Genomic DNA, 24,880 nt, shown 5'->3' with positions numbered 1-24,880 from the left:
AACAAATGCTCTGACATATTACAAACACTGTTCCCAGTATAGCTTTTCTCTTATTTTGGGTATTTTGGGCCAAATATTGTTTTTTATGTTTTCAGTAATAACATGTATCAGTAGTCTCCTTTGTGGCTTCTGGGTCATTTTCCCTCCTCAAGATTATACAATTTTTTTCCTTATATTTCCTAAAAGTGTGATTATCAAGTCAAACATAGACTGGGGGATGGTGGGAAAGGAAACTCTTGATATATACCTATAAAATTATTTTCCAGAAGGGCTGTGCCTGTTTATACTCCCATTAGCAGCATTAAATATTTTGCTATAAAATAAATTTTTAATAGGAAAATATCTACCTTACTTACATTCCACCCAAAAGAACCCACTTACCACCTTAAAAAAAAAAAACTACGTCACACTGAGATTCTCTGAAATTCTCCTGTGTCAAAGACTATTCATTCCCTTCTTTCTATCCAGAATTCTGCTCAAAAGCCACATTTTCTGGGATATCTTCACTGATACCTTGAGCTAACATTTCTTGTCTTCTTTTCAACTTTTATAGCTCTTCCCTAACAGCTTGAAACTTGAATTACATTACCCAAATGGGTATCATCTCTTTGCCTTCCACTCAGGTGATAAGAAGGATTTTGAATGGGGGCGCCTGGGTGGCACAGCGGTTAAGCGTCTGCCTTCGGCTCAGGGCGTGATCCTGGCGTTATGGGATCGAGCCCCACATCAGGCTCCTCCGCTATGAGCCTGCTTCTTCCTCTCCCACTCCCCCTGCTTGTGTTCCCTCTCTCACTGGCTGTCTCTATCTCTGTCGAATAAATAAATAAAATCTTTAAAAAAAAAAAAAAAGAAAAGAAAATAGAGCTGGTTGAAGTCATTATTTTTTCCTTCACAATTAATATCAGCCTTCGCTTTATCTGTGACTGTTTTTTTATTTATTGTTAAATTGAACTATAGTTGACAAAGTGTTATAGGAGTTTCAGGTGTGCAACACACTAGTTTGACAATTCTATACTATTTTTAAGATAGAATTTCTGTATACATTATCATCTTCAGCAAATATTTGGGGGAAATACTTATAACGAAAACTACCATTATATTTTAGAATGATGATAATCAATGTTAGCCAAACAGAAAGTCCTTTGTTCTACTCATAACTCAAAATCTATTCTTGTCAGTAGTGGAAGAACATATCACTTGCATATCCATGACAACACTGGATATTTCTTCGCATAGTTAAATCTGCAGTATTCTGGGGTACTTTCTTTGTTTTGCTTTCTCAGTTTTGAAGCAATGCTTACGTATGCTATGCTACACCCACTGTCTTTACCCAAGCTTGAAGATGGAGTCAGTTTCAATGCCAAGAGAAATACTCCCAACTCTAGAATTATGTTACCACCCATTTTGTTATATAAACTCTTCCCCTATAATTAGTATCTTTACACACACATACACACACACATACACACAGTTTTACCATTAGTATGGTAAATTACATATGTATACATATTATACACACACATATATATATGCAAATTGTGTATATAAAAATAACAAGTACCTAACCTACAATGTAAGTACTAGGCTTCACTTGGGACAGGAAAATAAACTAGATGTATATAAATTCCACTCCTTACTTATAAAGTTGTACACTTTCAGAGCCAAAATAGGCTTTAAAATGGGAGTAGTGAATAGTCTCTAAAAAGAAACTCTTCTCGCTCTCTCCCCTCCCAATGACCACAGGAGCTGAAATAGGTTCTACTTTCTAGAACATTAGGAAAACATCTTATCTGCTTCACTATACAGAATTAAGAATTTCTTTGTCATCAGTATTGAGTAGTTTTACTCTTAAGATGAATATGAGAATATCAGAAAACAGGGATGCCTGGCTGGCTCAGTCAGAAGAGCCTATGACTCTTGATCTCAGGGTCATGAGTTCAAGCTCCACACTGGGTGTAGAGATTATTAAAAAATAATAATAATCTTTAAAAAACGAATATTAGAAAACAGCAAAAAAAAAAGTGCACTGTTCCTATCCTTTCTGTTAGCTAGGATTAAATTAACAACAGCATCAAGAGGGAAAATTCTCTTTAAAAGTTCTCGATGTATCAATCACACTTAAATAAGAATTTTTTTTAAGTCACAAACATCAATAAATCCTACTTGTAAGGTCTGCCTAAGGTATAGCTTTGCCATTATGAAACAACCACCAGGAGGAAGAAAGTTTTAATAGATGCGGGTGCCTGGGTGGCTCAGCTGTTAAGCGTCTGCCTTCTGCTCAGGGCATGATCCCGGCATTCTGGGATCAAGCCCCACATCAGGCTCCTCCGCTGGGAGCCTGCTTCTTCCTCTCCCACTCCCCCTGCTTCTGTTCCCTCTCTCGCTGGCTGTCTCTCTCTCTGTCAAATAAATAAATAAAATCTTTAAAAAAAAAAAAGAAAGTTTTAATAGATGAAAATTGCTGTCACGCTGGTGATTCTTGACTTGGGACTGACGACCTTATGACACCGATTTTTAAACATTTTGGCCAAATAGGTTGCATCATATCAAACACTGGACTTACCAAATCTCTTCCTGCCAAGTTTCCTCAAGAAATGTATTGATACATGGATGATTCTGAATTTATGGCTTTCATTCAAATACTAAAGACCTGAACGATACTTGAACAAAGTGCTTGTTACTTTAAGAAAGTACTCCCGTGTGGCAACCAAACTGTCCAAAATTCACGTGATTTTTGCCAGAGGTTACGTTTTGTTGCCAAAGACAACAAAAGCATGAGTCTTAATAAATGCACAGAAAGGCCTAAGTTAAAAACAATAAGCACTCATGGAGCAATAATTTTAGGAGAAAAAAACTAGCACTTACCCCTCAAGTTGAAATTGATAAACTGCCTGAGAAAGGAAAAATATATTTTTAGAAACATAGACTCTTAGAGCTAACACATGGTCTGTTTTGATGGTTCTCAAATTATCCAGGGCCACCAGTTCCTTGCAGCACTGCTGTTAATATTACATGCTCGCCTTCATTTACCAGGAATAATTTTTATTTTACTAGAACAGCAATGCGTGGAAGTTCCATCAAAAGGAGTGCCAATTAAGAATCAAGAAATTACTCAGTGCTGCCAACTATACACAAAAAGGCACTTTATATACTGTTGATAGAAGTGTAAATTGGTATAAGCCTCAGAGGAAGCAATTTGGCAATATGCTTCAAGAGTTCTTATGTTATACCTCCCCACATAATAATTTCATTTTCTACTTCTAGGAATAGCCTAAGGAACTAATCAGAGATGCGTGCGCACGCGCACACACACACACACACACACACAAATATAGATAAGAGTCATCACTGTTCTAAAGAGAACAGAAAACCTAGAATGCATTTCAAATGCCCAAATGGAGATTTCTAAAATAATGATGCATCCATATGATCAAATGCTACCCAGTCCTCAAGCGCAGCACTGCCGAAGAATATTCAAGGAAAGGAGAAAATGTTCAAGATATGCACAGCTTAATTGGCTTAAGAGGTAACTTAAAGAAAAATAGCAACTTCCTCAGATATACGCAGGCTACAAGCTGAAATGTTAACCCCTAGGTCGGAGAATCATCGGTGATTTTTAGTTTTATCCTTATATTTTTTCCTACACTTCCTAAAACTGCTGCAGTGACCATATTAGTTTCATCATTTAATAAATAAGTAGAAAATATAGCATCAGTCTTTCAGTTCATTCTAGTGTGTGTCTGTGTTTGTGTGTGTTGATAAGTGACAATGAATATGGCCCCTCAGGCATTTGATGCCACTCAAGGGACAAAGGGATACTGTAAAAGGAGCCAAAAGTTGACTTCAACTGCACTACACAAAGATTAGACACTTCTGTTTCTAAACTAGTTTCAAAGTAAAAGAAACTTCTTTTGCTTGTGCATATAATCTACAAAGTGGGGTGCCTGGGTGGCTCAGTCAGTTAAGTGTCTGCCTTCGGCTCAGGTCATGATCCCGGGGTCCTGGGATTGAGCCCCGCATTGGTCTCCCTGCTCAGCGGGGAGTCTGTGCCTCCCTCTCCCTCTGCCTGGTGCTCCCCCTGCTGCTCCCTCTCTCTGACAAATAAATTTTAAAACTCTTTAAAAATAATCTATGAAGCAAAATAAAACAAAGTTTCTTTTTTCTTGCTGTAACTACAATGTTACAGGTCTCCTAAAGGTAACTGTCCTTGTGGTCCCCTATGCCAAAATGTGACTAAAAAAAATTGACTACCACTGGCAAGTGAATAGAGGATATCAAAAAGCCAGACAATCGTGAGAGGTTCCACACAGACTGAGATACAAATAAGTTCATTAAAGCCCAGAGTTCCACTCACTTATCCTATTACAACAAACAGGAACTCAAATGTCAGATGATATCTGCATAAGATTTAATAGGCACCTCATACTTGCCAACTCTTCTGCCCCACAATTAAAAGGATTTTCATCTGACCAGAATCAGCACCCTAGGGGGAATCAAGGCCTTCCCTCAGAAAAAGTATCACAAGCAAAACGCATCTAATGGGTATCATCTCTTTTGCTTCCCACTCGGGGATAAGAAGGATTTTGAAGGGAGAGCATTTCAGAAGTTAATTCTCCATCAATATCCACTTGTTTACAATCTCAACTGTGGGACCAACTACTCTGAACTTCAGAGTAGATCATCTTACCTAAGACTGTCTTGCTTCAGACATTCCAGTCAACTGTGATATCACATTACAAATGCGTACTAGATTCAAAAAGGAGTAGGCAGGAAAGGCTGAATCATTTCTTTCCCTCAAAGTTTTCTTTTCAAAATGTTTTGGGTAACAGTAATGTATTATTAAGTAATCTTACTTCCTGTTAAGGCCCCGGAAAGCTATGAGCGTGTCCTGTAATAACCTCAAAAGGCCCTTGTAGCACAGAGTTCACAATACTAAAAATTATCCAAAGAATAGAGCTGATTGATATACGTACAATTCCACCACAACATACAATAATACATCTACTTGAAAATTAATGTTTTTACTCCAAAGTCAAGGGAAATTGATCTGTGGCTGCTGGTTAATTCAACTGGGTTGAACCAGTGCTTCTGAAACTAAGCTCACAAATTTGATCCCTGTATGAACTGGTTAAAGTGATGGTGATCACACTTGCCAGTTTGCCAGACTCCGTCCCCTGGTTTACCTGTTGACCCAGTGTAATTATTGTCGCAGTCCCCAGCCCTTTTTTTGGCAAAACATCCCTAGTGATGACTCTAGTGATAACCCTAACCCTGTCCCACAAAAGAACAAGTCAAGAATGTATGGCTACATCAGCAAAGACAACCTTCACTCCTGGACAGAAATACTAACTCTTGATTGAATCCACTGTCATATGCAAATGGGCAAGTAAATGCAAATGCCAGCTTTGTGCTATTAAACACACAAACACATACACACACACAATTCTTTATTCCAAGTGTTTCAACAATGCAAAATTATGACAACCTTAGTTTACACACAACTGAACCTTCATAATCCAACTTCTAAAATCTAGATTAAAACCTTAATTAAGGGTCATCTGGGTGGCTCAGTAGGTTAAGCGTCAGACTCTTGGTTTTGGTTCATGTCATGATCTCATGGGTCGTGACATGGAACTCAGCGTTGGGCTCCGCGCTCAGTGGGGGGTCCACTTAAAGATTCTTTCCTTCTAACCCTCCCCCCACTCGAGCAACTCTCTCTCTAAATAAAACCTTTGAAGAAAACTTTAATTGATAAATTCAAACTGAATTCAATTCCTCATCTTAAAAAACACATACATGTATTTTAAGTACATAAAAGGATAAATCAGATCCACTGTAAGAAAATATCTCCATTTATAGATCCTTAATTTATACGACTTTTAAAGGCTGTCATCCTATTTAAGAAGTTGTGTTTACCCAGGGCGCCTAGGTGGCTCAGTTGGTTAAGCAACCAACTCTTGATTTCAGCTCAGGTCATGATCTCAGGGTCATGAGATCGAGCCCAGCATCAGGCTCCATGCTCATTGTGGAGTCTGCTTGAGGTTCTCTTCTCCCTCTTCCTCTGCCCCTCCCCCGCTTGCATGCACATGCTCTAAATATATAAATAAATATTTTTTTTTTAAAAAAGAAGTTGTGTTTACCCTTTAACTAACTTAAAGGTCAGAGAGAAAGATATTGCCAAATTAACTTTAGCAATCAGGCAAAAATTCCAGCCTTGCAGGGAATACATATTACTCATTTTTTTTTTTTTACCAAAAAAAAAAATACAACTAACTGTAACTTCCCATCTATCATTTTCTGGAAAATACAGGTTAGCAACCTTAGAACTGCGTATCAAATGAAGTATCTGATTTCCAATCAATGATAAAAGACCAAAGCAAACCGGAGAGCTTCTGGGCTACCCCAGATGTTGTAAGCTTAAGGAAATTTTCACATATTTATAAGCTCTAGCTCTTGGAATAGTCTGTGTCTAGTATAGCCTAACATTCAGTTTACTAAGAAAAACTGTATTTAACTTGGCCAATCTGAAGAAATGACCACAGATTCACAGGATGAGGTCCTAGGCTTCATCAAAGGCTAAAGAAATAGACAATGAAGCTCCGATATAACGCAGTGCCCTGCTGAGAGGCCGTCTACCCTGGTAGCTGGAGCCAAAATGCTCGAGCCAGATGGCCTGGGTCCAGCTCTTGGCTGCGCCCCTTATCAGAGTTGGGTGACCTCGAGCAAGTTATTTAACCTCTTTACCTCATTTGCCACAACTCTAAAATGGAGGGAATACTGTTACTCCCTGTTGAGAGGACTTTTGTGAGACTTAAATCGAGCTGATCTCACGGCTCTAGCCATTAGAAACTTCTTTTAGTTTCTCAAAAGCACCAAGCTTAATCTCTCACCTCTGGGTCCAGCACATGCTTTTCCTTCTGCCAAGAACATTCTCTTCTCCCTTTCCCTGGCTTCCTTTAGGTATTAGTTAAAATGGCGCTTCTAAAGAGCCTTCCTTGACCTCCCCCCGTTATGTCAGGTGCCTCTGCTGTTTGCCCTGCGGGCACCCATATAGCATGGCACTTAAATTCGTTCAAGTTGCTGTTCCCTTGCTGGGTTGGTAAGCTCCTTAAAGGCAGAGGCCATGTCTGTCTTGATTCCCACTATAATCCCCAGAACCTAGCCCAGTACAGGGACACTGTGGGTGCTTACCAACAGTTTTTGAATGAACATGGAATGAATTAACCAGTCATACTAAGCAGAAAGGAAGCCAGAAAGTGATTTCCAAGTTAAATCTTTCACTCTGTGGTGGACGTGTATGCCTCTTCCAATCTGAGCTGTATAAAAGTGCTTCCCTCTCCTATAACCGAGAAGCTTGAAATTAAACATGACACGTACCATATTCTGACAGAATACAAACTCGATGCCCTTTCTGGGTAGGAACCATGACTTCATAAGCAGAGCAAATAACAGTCTGTTCAGTGTGTTACTTATTATTTCAAGTCTCATGTTCCAAAGCCTTTATTTAAGTAAGGATTATCACAGCAAAATCACATGGCTAGTGTATCTCCCTGAATATTATCAGCTGGGCTAAATGAAACCCCTAAGTGCCCTGGCACAGGTGGAGGGAAGAAAAGGAAGGCGGGATCATGAACGTGGAAGTGCATGAAAGAAAGGGGGGAAAAATGAAAGTATTCGATATGCTGGAGAGTGGGAGAGCAACAACAGCCACTTCTCTATAAGGTACCACTGGGTGGCACCAGTGTCCCTGGCTATGCCATACAGGTATGGAACCAGGAGACCAAGCCATCGGGCTATCTTGTAGAGAGCTTGGGTTGAACGTTCGGAAGTCTATTTTCCTTATACAGATGGACAGATACAATTCACTGGGGTGCAAGTTCTCTGCATATGTCATCAACACAGGCATAGGTGTGAAGGATCCTGTTTATCAGCGACACCTGGAAGGGGAGTTTGTCAACATTTTTGCCTGACAAAATGTTGGTGTCAGCTCACCATTCTAAGTGCAGAGATACTGAGTAGAGTGAGAGGCCAGAGATTTTCAGTGGAATGAGAATGGCGGGGAAAGGGATCAGAATAATCTAGAAGGCTTTTTCAAACTATTAGGATGACACAAACAAAATTGCCAATATAGTCAAAAACCTGTTACATGTCAGAAAACAGCAATTTCAAACGGTCAACCTAATACACGGGTATTTGGAATCAGTGGCTTAATGAGCCATTGTTACTGAGAACATAAACTCAGGTTTATGGGAGGGATGGGTGAGAACACATGCATAGTTTGACCTCAAGATCATGAAGAATAACTAAGCTCAGAAATGGAAACAACAAAATGTCTTAAGGGAAGGGAATAGATTAACCTATGTTTAAAACATCAGACGAGGGAAGACGTACACACAAAAAAATGCTAAATTAAGTGTAAAAAAAGCAAATTACAAAACAGTATACAAAACACATTTTGTCACTTGTCTTTTAGGGAAATCCAAATAGTTTTTTTGGGAGGGGGGGAACAGATTTCTATTCTCTATAGAAAAAAATATGGAAGGATGTGTACTAAAAATATCAGTAGCTGGCTCTGAGTAGGGGGGATTACCCATACTTTGTCTTTTTATCTACACATGTTTTCTAAAATAAACATGTATAACAATTTTGGATCCTGAAACAGAAAAAAAAAAGACCAGTAGAAAAACTCGAGAAGTCCAAATAAATTTTATAGTTTAGTTAAGAGTACTATGCTAATGTTACATAAAATGCTAACATTAAGGGGGAGCTGGGTAAAGATGTGCAGGACCTCTGAGCTACGTTTACAAATTTGCTGTAAATTAAAAATTATTCCAAAATGAAGCATTTATTTTTCAAAATAAGCCATCTATTAAGATCACATTTGAAAAATCTAGAAGAAGGAACCCATTTGGTTAAAAGATCTCTACATATAAATGAGAATACACCGAAATAAAACTCTTTGACAGGAAGTTCCTTATGCCCTCTAGCATGACAACAGAAAGGTGTAAAGACTGTCATACAATATGGCCTCTCCTAAATATGAAAGTGATGTCACGCTATTGGGCACAGTCTCACTGAAGTAGGAAACAAATGGTTAAGTCTCTCTTTCCTTTGGTTTTATAATCATCATTACTGAAGACTCACCACCATACGAACATTTCTATTTGAGGAAAGGAGTTAAAAATAAGTACAGCCAGTAATGACCCATTTCCTTTGTAATATTTTTTAAAACCCAGTTTCCCAAATCCTGGGCCGTTACAGGTGCATGGACGTGAGTCTGTTCAAAAAATATTCAGTGAGCACACACTATGCCCTGTTGTCGTGGAGCTTACTGTTCAATAGATAATACTGTAAGTGGACTAACACAGAGAGCAGACATATAAGTAGAATAGGAACGGAGAGTCACCCATGAGGCAACCCTCGACCCTATAACAGCCCAACCAGACGAGTATATACTTTTTAAAAAGTTAATAATAATAGCTACCCTCTGGGATTATCCAGTCATACCTGTTACTGCTTTGGTCTTAGCTGGCTTGCCTAAAATGTACTTTTTAAAAACTTCCTTCAAATATTGGGGCAAGGAAACATTTGCAAAGCCAAAGAATGAAAGTGAGTTTCTGAAAAACAATAAAGGAGAGAAAGATGCAGAGCTGGAAAACACAAACCCAGAACCAAAATGTCGCATCAATTCCACCTGCAGACCACTAGCCAGCCATTACAAAAAGTACTGCCATCGGGTTACACCACTACTCTGGCAAGCATAAAATTTGGAATAGGCTAGCTCCACTGTGGAACATATCCAACACAGGTTTTATCACTGGAGGTTTTGTTACTTAAGTATTTAAAATGCCTCAATATAAGACAATTTTGCACAGGATGAGACCCACAAAAAGAATTTCAAAAACAGATTTAGAGAGAAGCACCAGGGCACTAGAAACTCCCAAGCAGAGCAGGAGTCTTTCCCACCTCTGTAAAACACTGCTGTTTAAGGGAGGGGGAGTATGTACCATACAAAGGTCAGCCAAGAAACCTGCTACAATGTCAACAGCGTTGCTATTTCCTACTAGCAGATCTCGCCCGTGTATCCCTGAAGCACTGAACTTCTGCTGCTTCTGCAATGTAATTTGCCTAGAAGACACCCCTTTGCAATTATTCCTGTGAACATTTAGTCTAAAATATATCATCTTTAAACTAGGTTACAACTCAACCCTCCTTGAAGCATCTGCAACCAATGTGAGTAGCAGTAAAAGGTAAGAAGGTTCTTTGCTTTTATGGGAATATGGGCCAATCGGCTGCTTACTCTTCCTCAAAAGCAAAACCAAGGTCAACCCAGAGGAAGGTTTGAAAGCCAAAGTTCTCTGTTACTATACATCTTCAGGTCTGATGATTATGTGACAGTGGCTTACTGGCCATATTTTTAAAGAATAAGAAAAGGTATTATCAAAACAGTTCCAACAGCTCCATCTTAGGGTTTCCAGGGCTGCTGTTCCAGTGAGCAGAAGAGGAAGGCCCTGAGGTTCAGCACCTGGTGCCAAGCCCAGGCAACATCCTGATCTTTCAGTGGCAATGGGGCAGTGCCGGGAAAAGCAAGAGAAAAAAAAATTTTTTAAAGCTCTAGCAATAGCAGGACATGGCCCCAGACCTGGCCAAGTACCAAACTCAACACAAATTTCCAAAGTTTAGAAAATCATCCCACAGAACAATTTTATGCAACCCAAATAACTATGCCACTTTGAAACATCACTGATTTTCTTTCACACGGAAGGTAGAGGTCAGCAGCAGAGGCACCAAATCTAAGAAGTGATTTTGCATCCTAAACAAATTCTGAGTCACTCTACCCAATGTAAAAGAAACTTTTTCTCATGATCTCATGACAAAATGTTGTAACATCTAGAGGAGTACGGGCAAAGAAAGTTACCATAGTGTTACATTAGTTAGGAAGGGTGCAAAATTAGAGGACTCAACTCTAGGTTGAAAAACAGTTCTTTCAACCCAAATTAGCTGCTTCAGAAAGAATTGCCTGCATATGGTGACAGATGGTAACTAGACATTGTGGTGATCATCTTGCCATGTATCCAAATGCCGAATCACTATGTGGTACACCTGAAACTAATAGAATATTGTGTGCCAACTACACTTTGATAGAAAAATAAAAATAACAAAATAAAGGATAGATCTTTGATTACCTATTCAATAAAAATGAGCTGCTTGGATCTCATTAAAGTCATTAAAGTAGCATGTGTTATATAGCAATAATCCCACCAGTTTTGACTCGGTTTTGCAGATTTCCACTGGAGACCAGTATCATCAAATTGAACATGGCAGGGCTTCTCAATATATATACTCTTAGCTTAAGGAACCCCATAGGCTACAACTGGTTTTTTAAATATGTCTTTATAGCACAAACTGGAGTTGAGATTCCTGGTTTTCAAACCTTAAGATACACTCCAGGTACAGATCATATATTCACACTGCCACCTCCTACTCCTTTGGTAATGCCCTAGAATAGCACCCACTTCCTCTTTCCTGCCCGCTGTGCCTTAAAGCAACACATCCCTTCAATCAAAGGTGGGCAGGGAGGTGGTCCGTCTTCCTCAGTTGAGGACAACCAGAAACAAGATGGTACGCAAGCCCTTTCTCCCTATGAGGTTTAAAATAAAAAACAAAACCTGCCATCTTTAGGGCTAGGGGTTTTTTGAGAACAAGATCAGCTGTCTGAAAGTTGTGTTAGGGACAGCTCTTCGGTTTCACCAAACGTTTATCACTGCAACCGCAGGCCAACCACGCCACACAAGCATTTCATGTAAGCAAAGAACAAGGACGTAGATGCAGGCTACCACGGAGATGAGACAGGGATTGGGGAGCCATCTGGGCACTGACACGTCTGACACGTCTTCCTCCCAAGGGCCAGGGTGCCGCCTTGTACAACACCTATGCTTACGGCAGCTCCCGGGGGACCCTGCCAAGCTAGGATTCAAGACGGCTGGCAGGGCTGGTGCAAGTGTCGTTTTAAATCCACTGAATATTTTGTATGCCTGGGGTCAAGAATCATCCCTCATTCACTTCTACCCACATAGTCCCCAAAGAAATGCTGTGAAAGTGAGGTGGGGGGACTCCAATTCAGAACAGGAATAAAAAGGCGGCAGGGGGTTCATGAAGGTTTCCATTTTGCAGCTGTCTCTTCTAAAACTACTTTAAGGGATACCACCTGTAAAGAATAAATTCTTTGGGGGCCAGTTCCTAAGGAAAACTACAACCCTACAACCATTTTAATACTCCACAATCTCTTGGTGGTCAAGCGAATATTAAAATTAATGTAAATATGTATCTAAATTAAAAATCTGCTTCCATATAAAAATCCTGGCCTTTATACTTGACACTAAGAACAAAATCTAGGAATCCAAAAATTTCTGGGGGAAAATTTGAGTTGTACAGCATCCTTATGAGTTCGATCATTTTGCTTAAAAATGTGTAATGTCACTGTATTTGAATGAATATGCTAATGCTTACATTTCTTTCTATTTGGGGAAATAAACACCACACAGCTTCCCATCTGTGGGTTGCTATAATTCACCAAAAATGAGCCTGAACCCTGCGCCTTTTCTAGTTTCCTGGCTATGGAAACTACTTACTTCACAGAAATTCTAACCTGCTCCTTAAGGAACTGCCAGGGCACGGAGGGAATCCCAAATATTTTACCAAAGACTTTAAACCATCCTAGACCAACCTTGCAATTGACCAAATCCTGAAGGTTTCTATGGTTCCAGGTAGAAGAATGCCATTTTCCCTGGCCTGCTTTTCTCTTCTCTGCTCTATTCGCCTAAAACACATTCATCTGACAATTGTTTATAGCTAGTTCTGTCTAGTTCGACCCCTTGGTCAAGTTAGGATTTTTCAACTTCTCCAGATCTTCAGTGGTCATGTGGAACATAGCATCTTTTATTTGGATTCACCCCACGAGATATCAGTGCTAGTTCTGTCTTCTCTTCGGTTTTCAAAGCCACAACTGAATTTTAAACTCATTCACCAAGTTCCTGTTTCCTGTCTGAGGGAAATGTTGAGCTTTCAGTTCATCTGAGAAGCAGAAGCGACGAACATATTCTGAGCATAGTGAATGATCCCCATCTCAATGGCAGCAGCTCTGCTCATTTCTCCAGATTGTCTTTGATGCCCCCTCACTCAGGTACCGCCAGGGGAGTGGTCCTTTGAAACCCTATCACTGCTTTTTTATCGTATTAAAAACCTTTAACCACATATTCAAGGCAATACACAGAATACCTAAAGAGAAACCAGGTATTTTACCATGCCTTCCGCTACATTCACTTCCCAACCACTAGAATCTACCAGTACTGTTTTCAACACGTCCCTTAACAGTCAAATCTCACATGCCCCTCTCACTCATCAAGTGGGAAATACAGAACCTCTATCCTGACTCCTCCGTAACACCTGCTCCCTTGACAGCACCCATGAGAGAAAAATCCTCGTATTGCAAAATCAGTTCCCAGAAAAACCAAGATGCACAGCTATGGAGAACAGGGACGCCGTTAAAACTGCCAGAGCAAAAACACGAGCAGCTACCATGGGTCTTCACATTCACACCACCGTCTGCAAGGTACACTCTTTGTTTGGTACTCTATTGAATTCATCAAAAATGGTTAAAGTATCAAAAAGTATTCAGTGTAATATAAAGTAAGGTAAAATTTTCATCTCTAAGTTCACAGCATAAACCTGGAAGAGGCTATAATCAAACTTTAGTGGATGTGCTTAATAAATGCTTTTAGACAGGCTCATGGCTGGTTCCATCAGAAGAGCATGTGACTCTGCCCCACACTGGGTATAGAGACTACCTGAATAAACCTTTTTAAAAAATGCTTCTAGATGACATGAGAGAGCAGAACGCATACCTACTTGCCCAAATCAAACTTGATCCTCCAACACAGTTCTAATATTGTTTTATATACTACAGACGGAGATACCATAGACAAAGATTCATGTTGCTACAGATAACCTAGATTTTCTTCACTTTTATAACTTGTAAAAGAATACAATTATGCCCACACTTTTATCAAAAATTAGAACAGTTGGTTTTTCTCTGAATCAAAGTAACTGTTCAGTTTTAAAGTCCCTATTAAAATCAAACTCCTTGGGGCACCTGGGTGGCCCCCGTTGGTTAAGCACTCGACTCTCGATTTCAGCTCGGGTCATGATCTCAGGGTTGGGAGATGGAGCCCCATGAACTCAGGGTTGGGAGATGGGCTCCATGCTGGGCGCAGATCCTGCTTAAGAGTCTCTCTCTCCCCCCCTTTCCCTCTGTCCCTCACCCCTCTTTCCCCCTCTAAAAAAAAGAAAACCCGAAACAGATTGCTAATGACATTTTGATATATTGCACTCATACCTCATTTCTAGTAACTACAATTTAAAGAACACGCTCATAGTTAAATTCAAAACAGAACCGAACTGGTTCAACATTGAGAATTTTTATATTCTTGGTTATTTACTTTTGGTAACCATGATCTTTTTTTTTTTTTGGTAAGATTATAGTTTGCCCTAGAAACCAGTTATTTTAACTAGAGCACTGTATTTACATGGCAGTGTTTTTCCTTTCCCACCAAGAGGTCCTTTTCACTTATTCACAGTTACCAATCCTGAAAAATGCTCACAGTATAATGCCAAGTTGAAGGAAGTGAGTTACAAATCAGTATATACAGTAGGAACCCATTTTTTAGAAAGATACATGTTTGCACACATGCATATGTGTGCACAGACATATATACCCAAAACTTGGCAACAGATCTCTCTGGGTATGGAATTACACTGCCTTTATACTTCTTTGTACTTATACTTTTAGTGTAGAAAATCTAAAAGATAGAAATAGTACTTAATAAAGGGAGAAATTACCAAAAAAAGTCCCGAGTGTTCACTAAACACAAGGCACTGCATTTCTAGCATGGTGTCATTGTATAACGCACAACACCGGGATCGGAGTCTAAGTAACCTCTAGGGTGTAAATATGTCAGACCACTCATCTGTATAATCACTGTCAAAACAGCAATCACAAATTTAGAAACTCACCATACAATTGTACAGGATAAGAAATTAAAGTATCCACTATACTGCCTGCCTTTAACAACACTCCTTTTCCCCCAGAGATAACTACTCACGGTATGTATCAGTCAGACCTTTCTGTATTATCCACACACACACTAAGGGTCTGCTGTTGTTTTTAGGTAAGTGGAATCATGGTATGTGGACAGGGCTGACTCCCTCCGTCTCCTCCCTCCTTTAACAGGGTACTTTGGAACTCCTATGTCAGTTTATATAGGTCTATCTTAGGGTTTCTTTCCTTTAATAGCCCTATGGTATTCCATAGAACAGCATGTAATTATTTAAATCATTCCACTACTGATGGACATTCAGGTTGCTCTAAAGGTTTCACTGTTATGACCAGTTTCACTGCAGTGAAATCTTATATGCATCTTCATACACATTGTACAGATATTTCCCTAGTTTCCTAACACTATTGCTGGGGCAAAACATACGTACATTTTAAAATGAGAGGATGTCGGAATTTTTTAGCAAGAAGCTATGCAATCTGCACTCTCAGTGACAGTGTATGATAGCACCCATTTTTTTGCTAAAAGTGGATATTATATTTAGTTTTGCCAATGTATTTGTAAAAAATGGTTTTCATTCATTTCCCCAATAACTAGAAGGAACTTGAGCATCTTTTTTCTTATTCATCATTTTTATTTCTTTTTCTGGGAAATGCCAGTTCATAATTCTCTGCTGCTTTCTCTAATGTGTGCCATTTTCTTATTGATTCGTAGAAGCTGTTTATATATCATGGATATTATGTAGAAGACTTTTTTAGTAAAAGGTGAAAGATTAATGCAATCTGAAGAGAAACCAGAGTATATAGAAGCCTTTCTATCTAATGTTATTGGAATAATTGATTAGTTCATTGAAAACATCAATTAAGGTAAACAATCATAAAAAAATATGCACATGACAAGCATTTCATTTTGTTAAATTTCCTTTATAACACAGGACCCGATAATTTATAAGGTTGCTTTACCTTTGGGTAAGCGTTGCCTGTAAAAGACCAGAGAGTAAATAGGCTTTTGGGGCCATACATTCTCTGTTTTGACTCCGAAACTGTATTTTGAATGCAGCCAGACAATCTATAAATGAATGGATGTGGTTGTGTTCCAACAGAAGTTTATTTACAAAAACAGGTGGTGGGCAGGATTTGGACCCCAGCAGTATTTTGCCAGCCCTTGCCTTACACCAATGATTGATCTTCATCAAACAGCAATCCACTACCCTAGCTGTACACTTCTTTGAGCAAATATGGTGACACTGAAAGGACAAGTAATTTCAGTACCATCTTACAGAAGTAAATACTCTCAAAATTAATCACTAACATTTTCCTGTAAGTTCTTCTCATAAAAGGAGCACATCCATTGTTCCAAATATAAAATTGTAAATCATCTTACAGCTAATGCTTATTTTTAAAGAAAATGAAAATGAACACTAAGTAACTACTCTAAAAGGAAAATATACAGTCTAGATGTAAAAATTCAACAGTCTTTTATCCATCATTCTGGTAATCAACGCTGAGTATAAAAAGCCTACTAAATACACAGTCAAGATTCATGATCTCACTACTCGAAACACAGAAGTAAACTTTAAATGAGAATACAAATTTGTTCTTTGGATCACTTACCAGAAACCTTGATTTAAAAAAAAAAACTATACAGTTTTGCCAAAAGAGTTTTAATTTAGAAAGTGAAACCAAAAATCTCCTTGGCACATCGTATCTACTTAATTTTAAAAATATTAATTTTAACACTTCACAGCCTGGTAAGGCAGAAATTATATTTTCAAGGCGCAAAAGATGGCAGCCATTTTAATACAGCAGAGCATGGGGGAGTGTGTATTCACACTCTAAGCCCTCAAAGGCCACTTTTCACAGAACACATTTGAGCTCCAGGATTGCTGAAATGAAAAAATGTTCCACTGCTTACAGAAATATTGAATATCATACAGAACAGCAAGGAATACAATGAAATAACAAAGGCACATAAGACCCCTTGACACCAAAGGCACCCTCCCTAAAAGGAAAAACTGATAAACTGGACCTCATCGAAACTAAAGACTTTTGTTCTTTGAAACTCCCTGTGAAGAGGATGAAAAGACAAGCTACAGACTGGGAGAATATATTTGCAAACCAAGCCATGTACCCAACAAAGGAATAGTATTTAGAATATATAAGGAACTCTCAGAACTCGACAGTAAAAAAAGAAAAGAAAAGAAAGAAAGGGAAAAAAATCTATCTAGAAAATGTACAAAATACATGAACATACATTTCACAGAAGAGGATAGAGATGGCAAATCAGCACATGAAAAGACGTTCAACATCATTAGCCACTGAGGAAATACAAATTAAAACTGTGACAAGATATCGCTAGACACCAATCAGAATGGCTAAAACAGAAAACAGTAAGAACAGCAAATGCTGGCAAGGATGAAGAGCCTTCCTACACCGCCGGTGGGAGTGGAAAATGGTACAGCCACTCTGGAAAACAGTCTGGCAGTTGGTTTTAAAATGAAACATGCGACTACCTTACCACCAGCACCTGCGCTCTTGGGCCTCTATCCCAGAGAAATGAAAATTTGTGTTCACACCAAAACCAGTACACGATCATTCGTGGGAGCTTTATTTATAATTGGTTCAGAACAAAAACCAGGAAACAACCAGATGTCCTTCAATCGGTGAATGGTGACACAAACTGGGGCACATCCACACCATGGAATATGACACGGCAAAGGGGCAAGTCCACACCACGAAATACGACTCAGCAATGAAAAGGAACTAATGGGATACGAGGTAGACTCCCAACAACAATCTCCAGGGAATTACCCTGAGTGGAGGGGGGGGGGGGGGAAAGCCCATCTCAAAAAGTTACATACTGCATGATCACATTTATACAGCATTCTTGAAATGATGAAATTATAGGCATGGAAAACAGATTAGTGGCTGCCGGGGATCAGCAAGGGAGGGAGATAGCTGTGGCTATAAAAGGGCAGCACCAGGGATCCTCGTGGTGATGCAACTGTATCTGCACCCTGGAGGTGGTTACGTGCATTCACCCATGTGATAACACTGCACAGAACTAAATACACACACACAAATGAGTCCATGGATAACTGGTGATCTCTGAATCAGGTGGATGAATTGTATCTATTTCAATTTCTTTCCTGTGCTATTATACTACAGCTATGCAGATATTACCACTGGGGACAATTAGATAAAGGGTATTGTTTCTTAGAACTGTCTGAGAATCTTACAGCTACCTCAAAAAAGAACAGTTAAAAGGCAAAGAATGAAAAAGAGTATAGAACTCCAGCCAGTGATAGGAGTGGAAAAATAAAGCTTTTATTTTTGCTACGGTCTCAGGAACTGAAAGTCAGGGAAGGGGGAGAAAAGGAATGCCAGGAAGAGAAGCTACAGGCTACAAGTAACACAATCATCTCCTCCTCCCCTATGGAGCTTTGAGGTCCCCAGGAGTGTGTTTATGTCCCTGATTTGAATGCTGTTGTTGCTGTTAATAAAAATAAACTGTATATACATCTATCTCTTCACCACCCTCCCATAACCATCCCAGACTATAAAGTCGTAAAGATGGTTTTCTTAACCATCATATCCTGGCGGCCTGGCACAAAATAAGTGACAGCTGAAGGAACGAGATAAGTTCGATGAGTGATAAATGAATGAATGAGATGCCAGCATATTCTTTAAAGTTCTTGGTCAATTACAGCTACAAGGCAGTAGGCAGCATGTACACATTCACTTTCAAACTTCTAAAAGCCATGAATGTTTTTTAAAAAGTGTGGTATGCACACATTTCACTTGCAAGCAGAAGTTAACAATACCTGACTTTGGTAAAATGCTTCCCAATTCATAGACTTCCACATATGGTCTCCACTCATTTCATAAGGATGAATGAAGAATTATGCACACATACACTGGAACAAGGATATGCAGATCTTTGAGAAAAACATTCTAGACAACTGGTAGAACTAAGAACTTACGGCACAGCGTTATTGCAACTTATGTCATATAATCACATATACAGACTCATTTTATATATACATATATTTTTTTTCAGTAGAAGAACAAAGAATTCAAATTAGGGGGCTTATGGCTCACTCTGCCAATCATCACAGTGCTTTTACAGATGCAAAAATTAAGAGAGGCTAAGTGACTTGTTCAGGGTTATAGAGTTAGCCAGAGCTGGATCCAGAGCCTCCCCAGAGCCCCAGTTCATTTCTCCTCTTACTGAATTGGGCAAGACTCTCCTTTCTCCTCCACCCATCCCACCCCTACCCGAAACACAAACAAAAATGTTCATCCGAATCACTTATTTTTTTAATAGGGTTTTCAGGGGGGAAGCTTTTAATTGTTGCATTACACCTTCCCATGGATTTTTTGAAGTGTCAAATTACTTCCCGTATCAGAACAAAACGGTACTTCATCCTATGGCGCAAGTATACTAATGGTCTACTGTTTCATCCTCCACCTAAATGGTGGCCGGGGTGTTCATTCTAACAGGAGTCTTATATGTCTTACACCGCAGAGGCTCCAATTGAAAAAGAGAGCTACTTTACAATTCAAGGAAGAGGCCTTATGCCATAAAAAGCTTGACTGATAGGGTCCTTGATGGTACTGTAATTGAATCGCCACTTGCACACAGCCTTATGTATCAAGAACAGTGACAACTATTAGAGGCAAAATCCAAGAAAAACTGAAGTGACAACTACAGGAAATGGGGCTTTAATTAGGTTAAATCTCCATTATGCAGCAATATGGAACTAAGCATGAATTTAGAAGTCCTAGAACCAAAACACTAGCGGAACCTCATTTGTGCCCTAGTCCAACATCCTCATTTTTGCACATTAACTGAGGCGTCGATTTAGCCATTAATCAATAAAGCCGACGGTCTACTCTTTCAAAGGGATTCATTTTTCAAATGCCATTTTGCCCTTATTCTGCATCTCCCCGTCGTTTCTTGGAGCAATGACTGATTATTTTGAAGGTGAGACACTAGAGCAAAATTCATTTCAAGAGGGTGGAAAAATGCCTTTGAAGGAGGAGATGCTGGAGTGCAGAGGAGAAATGACGTCCTATTTAAAATATGTAACCCCTTGATGGGGGTTAGGCAATGAATCATATTCTCCTCGATTTTTCTATGTGCTATAGACATCGGCCGCAATTCTTTCTGTAGTTTATTCAACTGAGAGGAAGAGGAAGTGAATAAAGCTAACGCTAAATATACAGCATTCATGAGGACAAGGATGTAGATAGAAAGAACAGGAAAAAAGAGGAGCATGCTTCTGCTAGAATTCAGTCGTCTTCTAACATACCTGAAGATACGGAAGCTAAAAGCATATCGGAAGGCAGGGCATCCCTCAAATCCAAAGGGCGGTTGCTGCCTGGGCCAGAGAGATCCCCTAGCCCTCGGAGCCAGACCGACCCGGAGGAGACAAGATGGTGTTGAGGTCTAGGGTCACCCTAAAGGTCGTTTGGAGGTCTGGCAAGCACTTGAGGCGCTCCTTCGGAAAGGGTAACGGCAAAGCACAAGAGCCCGGTCGGGAGGATGCTTCTGGCCCTCGAGGGGTGGGGGGCAGTGGGCAGCAGAAGAGAGGCAGGCCGGGCTCCCGAGGACCCCTGACTTCAGCGGAGAAGATGCAGAGACCCCAGGAACCTTCCCGACCCCGAGGGGACAGCGGGGGGTGGGGGAGGGGGCGGGGGCAGGTGGGCGGGTAGCTCGGCCGGGCTCCAGAAGAAGGCGAGCCCGTTCCGGGAACCGGGACGCCCCCTCCACCTCCGCGGGGCTCAGGTGTGGGACCGCGGGGCCGCCGGAGCTCGGGCGCCGACGCCGACGGGGGTCAGCAGCTGGGGCTACTCACCGGAGACGCGGCCCACGCTGTCTTCGCAGCCGGCCGGCGCCTGGCACTCGGGGAGCCCGCGGAAGAGCCGCGTGCCCGCTAGCGCTGGGTCGAGGAGGGGCTCGCCGCGGAGGCCGGAGAAAAAGCCGCAGCGGCGCGCGCGCACCCGGACGGCCGGCGGAGGCGGGACGAGGCGCGGCGCGGCGCGAGCCCGGAAAAGACGCGCCCGGAGGGGCGGGCGGAGCGGGGGCGCGCGGTGGTGTGGCTGAGCCGGCCGAATCGCGGGCGGCCGACGTCTCGGCCCACCCACGCCCCCGCCTCCGTTCGCCCCGGACGTCAGCCGCGGAGGCGGGGCCCAGCCGGCTTCCCGAGGCGAGGGAGGGGCGCTGCGGGCGAGCTGAGGCGACTAACGGCTCCTCGCTGGCTCGCCGCCGCAGCCTCTCGCTCAGGCTTCCGAGCCGCTGGGCGGGCGGGCCCGCCGGCCACCTTATCGAGTGTGTTTTCGGAAGGGCCTAGCGCGTATCTGATTTCAGCGAGGTTTGGAGCGCGCCCACGCCCGCACCTGTGCTCGCTTCCTTAGGACTCAGCCCCGGGAGGAAAGTTCCCCTCGGGTCATCTTCCAGCTGCCCTTTAGAGATACTCATCTTTGGACTTCTGCTCTTGCTTCAGACGGAGATCCTATTCCTTGATTAAAGGCATCCTGCTCCTCCAAGCCCGAGCTACTGCCTCCGTTCCTCTTACCTCACCTCTCACTGCGTTAAGACCCCCGCCGCCTCCCGTTTGTGAAATATCACAAGGATGAGGGGCGGGGGGTGGGGCGCGTTCACCTGATGCCTTTCCTTTCCACCGTGGTGTCGTGGCCAAAGAGCCCGCAACTGATAAGGAGAAATCCCTGCATTATTGTGACATCTTACTAGCCATGATCGTAGCTTAGGAGCCAATGCTACAAAGACCGTTCCCAAGAGATTCAAGAAATTGCTGTTGAAAGTAAGGTTCCGGCGAACTGTCTCTGGACTGCAAAAGGGACAGACCATAATTGTAAATGAGCCACGACAAGCTGCCTAGAATATATCACGAGAAGTAAAGCACCAATATTCTTACAAGTTCCCTGATGCATAATGGAGGACTAGCTTCCTCTTCCTGCTAGTAGTGGACATTTTATTTCCCTTGCTGTTTTCCATCTTCCCATAGAACTACACGTGTGTGTGTCACCCCTTCAAAGTACAGACTAGAATCGTTCTTAAGCTTTAGTATGCATCCAGATCATCTGGGGTGCTTGTTAAAATATGGGTGCCTGGAGCTACAACCTCCAGATACTGTGATTAGGGTCTGAGTGGGTCTGAGAAATTGGATTTTTTTAATAAGCATCCCAGGTGACACTAGGCGTGGTTGGAGGCCCACAATTGGAGAGAGAGCATAGAGCTACAGCTCTTGTGTGTTCCTTACTCTGAAGTGGGATTACTCAGCCAATTTCCAACAGGCCCACCCACTTACCTATAATATGCCTACAAATATTACTATGGTAGTCATGAACTTCCTTTTTCGAGATTGACCTAGAAAGTTCAGGACTTCAAACAACGAGTTTGTCGTGTTTATTTTATGAGATCTTGTTGTAATTACCAGAAGTAAGTAATCGTTTGTCAGCTATATAATTCACTGGGTACCTGCAGCATACAGCACACTGTCATCCACAACATGGTTAACACAAATGAAATAGAAGGAATGATCATCCCCGCCCTCCACAAATGTAGTGTCTAGTCATGGAATGAAAACCCAGACACAGGACAGACCCAGTGTAGCACATAAGTCAATCCACTGGACCGGGAAGAAAAAGAACTTGTAATCGAAGAGTTCTTTTGTTGGGGTGCCTGGGTGGCTCAGTCAAGGGTTAAGCCTCTGACTCTTGATTTCCAATCAGGTCATGATCTCAGGGTCCTGATATCGAGCCCCGAGATGACCCCGCATTGGGCGTGGAGTCTGCTCCAGGATTGTCTCTTGGCCCCTCTCTCCCTCTCTAAAACAATAAATAAAATAAAGAGTACTTTCATCCATTTCCTTCACAATGTGTCATTTAGCCCAGACCTCCTCAACTAGGTAATCTCCTCTGAACACTGAGCCCGTAGCTTACTGAAGTTGCTCCAACTTTAAAAGGTATCAAGGAAAGAGCCTAAAGCTATCAGTTTTTGTTGGTATGTAAGACTTTGTAGATATACATACCTATGTTTGTACCTATGTGTATAATATAGATATAGATCTATTTATCGGACCCAGAAACTATTTCAGTTTTTCAAGATCTTTATCACTTAAGTTATTCATTAACGCAGACAGTTCTGGCTACCTTTATCATAGACCGTATCTCCCCTTTGCTCTCCAGTGAACCACACCCAGGACGGAGATGGAAGAAGAGCTACATCTCCAAAAAGGAAACCAAGGGGCTCCCTACAATTTCTAGCTTTCTTTCTCACTTTTTCAAGGTCAAAACAAACTTTGTTTAACTTCTTGTCATCAGAAACCCTCAAGCACTCCTCCCCAGGAACAAAACATTCCCCCAGCCAGCTGCCTGACATTTTAGAGAGAACATTTGCACAATTGTCTACCAGTTAGGAACACAGGGGATTATTATCACTATTTTACAGGTGGAGAAATAGATCCAGGTTAAATGACTTGTCCAGTCCCACAACTAACTAGCAACAGAGGCTGGATTTCCTACCACTGTTCTTGTGACTCCTGGACGACGGCGTTAGCCACATCAGACTTCCTCGGTATGAAGTCCTACCCGGGACTGCCAACCCAATTAGAAACTGAAGCGATAAACATATGGAAGTGGAAGACAGGAAAATACACAGTGTGGTCGACAGATCCAAACTACAACATAAAAAGCATGAAAAGAAAGCTGTCTGAAACCAAGTGGAATTAAATGCCACAGCTCCATTAGCAGGTTCTGATGATACTCAGGCCTTGCTCACTTTACTCTCCTGTAACAAGAAGCTGAAACAGATAGCCACGCTGCTCCTGGCATTTGTTATTTATGGAAGGGCAGAAAACAACTGTTCTTCACTGACCGTGTAACAAGCCTTTGCGTGTTAAACATACTTCCCAGGTCTGTAAAATGATAACTTCTTCCTGTGGTCCAACAACAAGCAGCAGGACTTTACAATAATATTTGCATAGACATGTTATGCTTTGTCATTAGCAAGGCCTTCTTTTCTTCAGGCCCAATCACCAGGCCAAATACTGTCTTCAATGGCGTGTGTGAAATGACTAGTGAAATGGGAAACCTAGACAGGAGATGATCTTACTGTGAACATAAATAATAACGCAAGCTTCTCTATTCAAAGCCGGACAGAGGCGTAGTACCTAGATCTAGATGTTGTTGTTTGAGAAACAATCCTTTTATCTTTCCAAAGAAGTATTTCTTTTCATTCCAGCACATTTGGCAGGTTTTTATATTCATGGAAAGACCAAAACAAAGGGAAAGACACCCCATACGTCTGAATGGAAAGGGATAGTGTTGTAAAGATTCAATTCTTCCCAAATTAATCGATAAAATCAGCACAGTCCAAATCAAAATCGCAGCAGGGTTTTAATGGAACTTGACTTCAGTGTGTCCTACTAATTCCTTTTCCATCCTTTTAAGAGTGGAACTCCTACCCCCTCTAAATAAAATCCTCCACAGTGTCCTTACAAACTGCTTTAGTAACCTTCCCAAAAGGGACAGAAAGGACAAAATATTCAGATTATCCATAAGGCAGGGGGCACATGAAATGAGCTGGGGGTGTCATCGGAATGGCATGGAAATTACCTTTAGTATATTTTTGTCCACTTTCTATAGTCATTTTAGCTCAATAATGTTAGGGGAAAAGAAAGGTCATCAGTATCAAAACTCATATTCAATCTCTCTTCATTTTCCTTTCCCTTTCACATACAA

The 24,880-nt window shown here is 41.2% G+C and overlaps 1 protein-coding gene across 8 annotated transcripts in view; it reads right to left on the bottom strand.

Annotated features, from left to right (window-relative positions):
* ACSL4 (acyl-CoA synthetase long chain family member 4) overlaps positions 1–21,173 on the bottom strand; it is a 78,257-nt gene extending 57,084 nt beyond the window's left edge. For 5 of the 8 annotated variants that reach the window (XM_040629222.1, XM_040629228.1, XM_040629240.1 and 2 more), the window contains exon 1: positions 20,974–21,172. The gene's annotated coding sequence lies outside the window, so the exon portion shown is untranslated. Of the gene's footprint in view, positions 1–20,973 lie in introns of all 8 variants that reach the window. The other 3 variants (XM_040629195.1, XM_040629204.1, XM_040629211.1) reach the window with 1 other exon arrangement.
* Between the last annotated feature and the right edge of the window lie 3,707 nt (positions 21,174–24,880).

Source organism: Ursus maritimus (assembly GCF_017311325.1).
Source record: "Ursus maritimus isolate PB19 chromosome X unlocalized genomic scaffold, ASM1731132v1 scaffold_X1, whole genome shotgun sequence".
Lineage (NCBI taxonomy): Eukaryota > Metazoa > Chordata > Mammalia > Carnivora > Ursidae > Ursus > Ursus maritimus.
The sequence above is the reverse complement of the archived record's forward strand: the minus strand, read 5'-3'. Positions and strand labels throughout refer to the sequence as shown.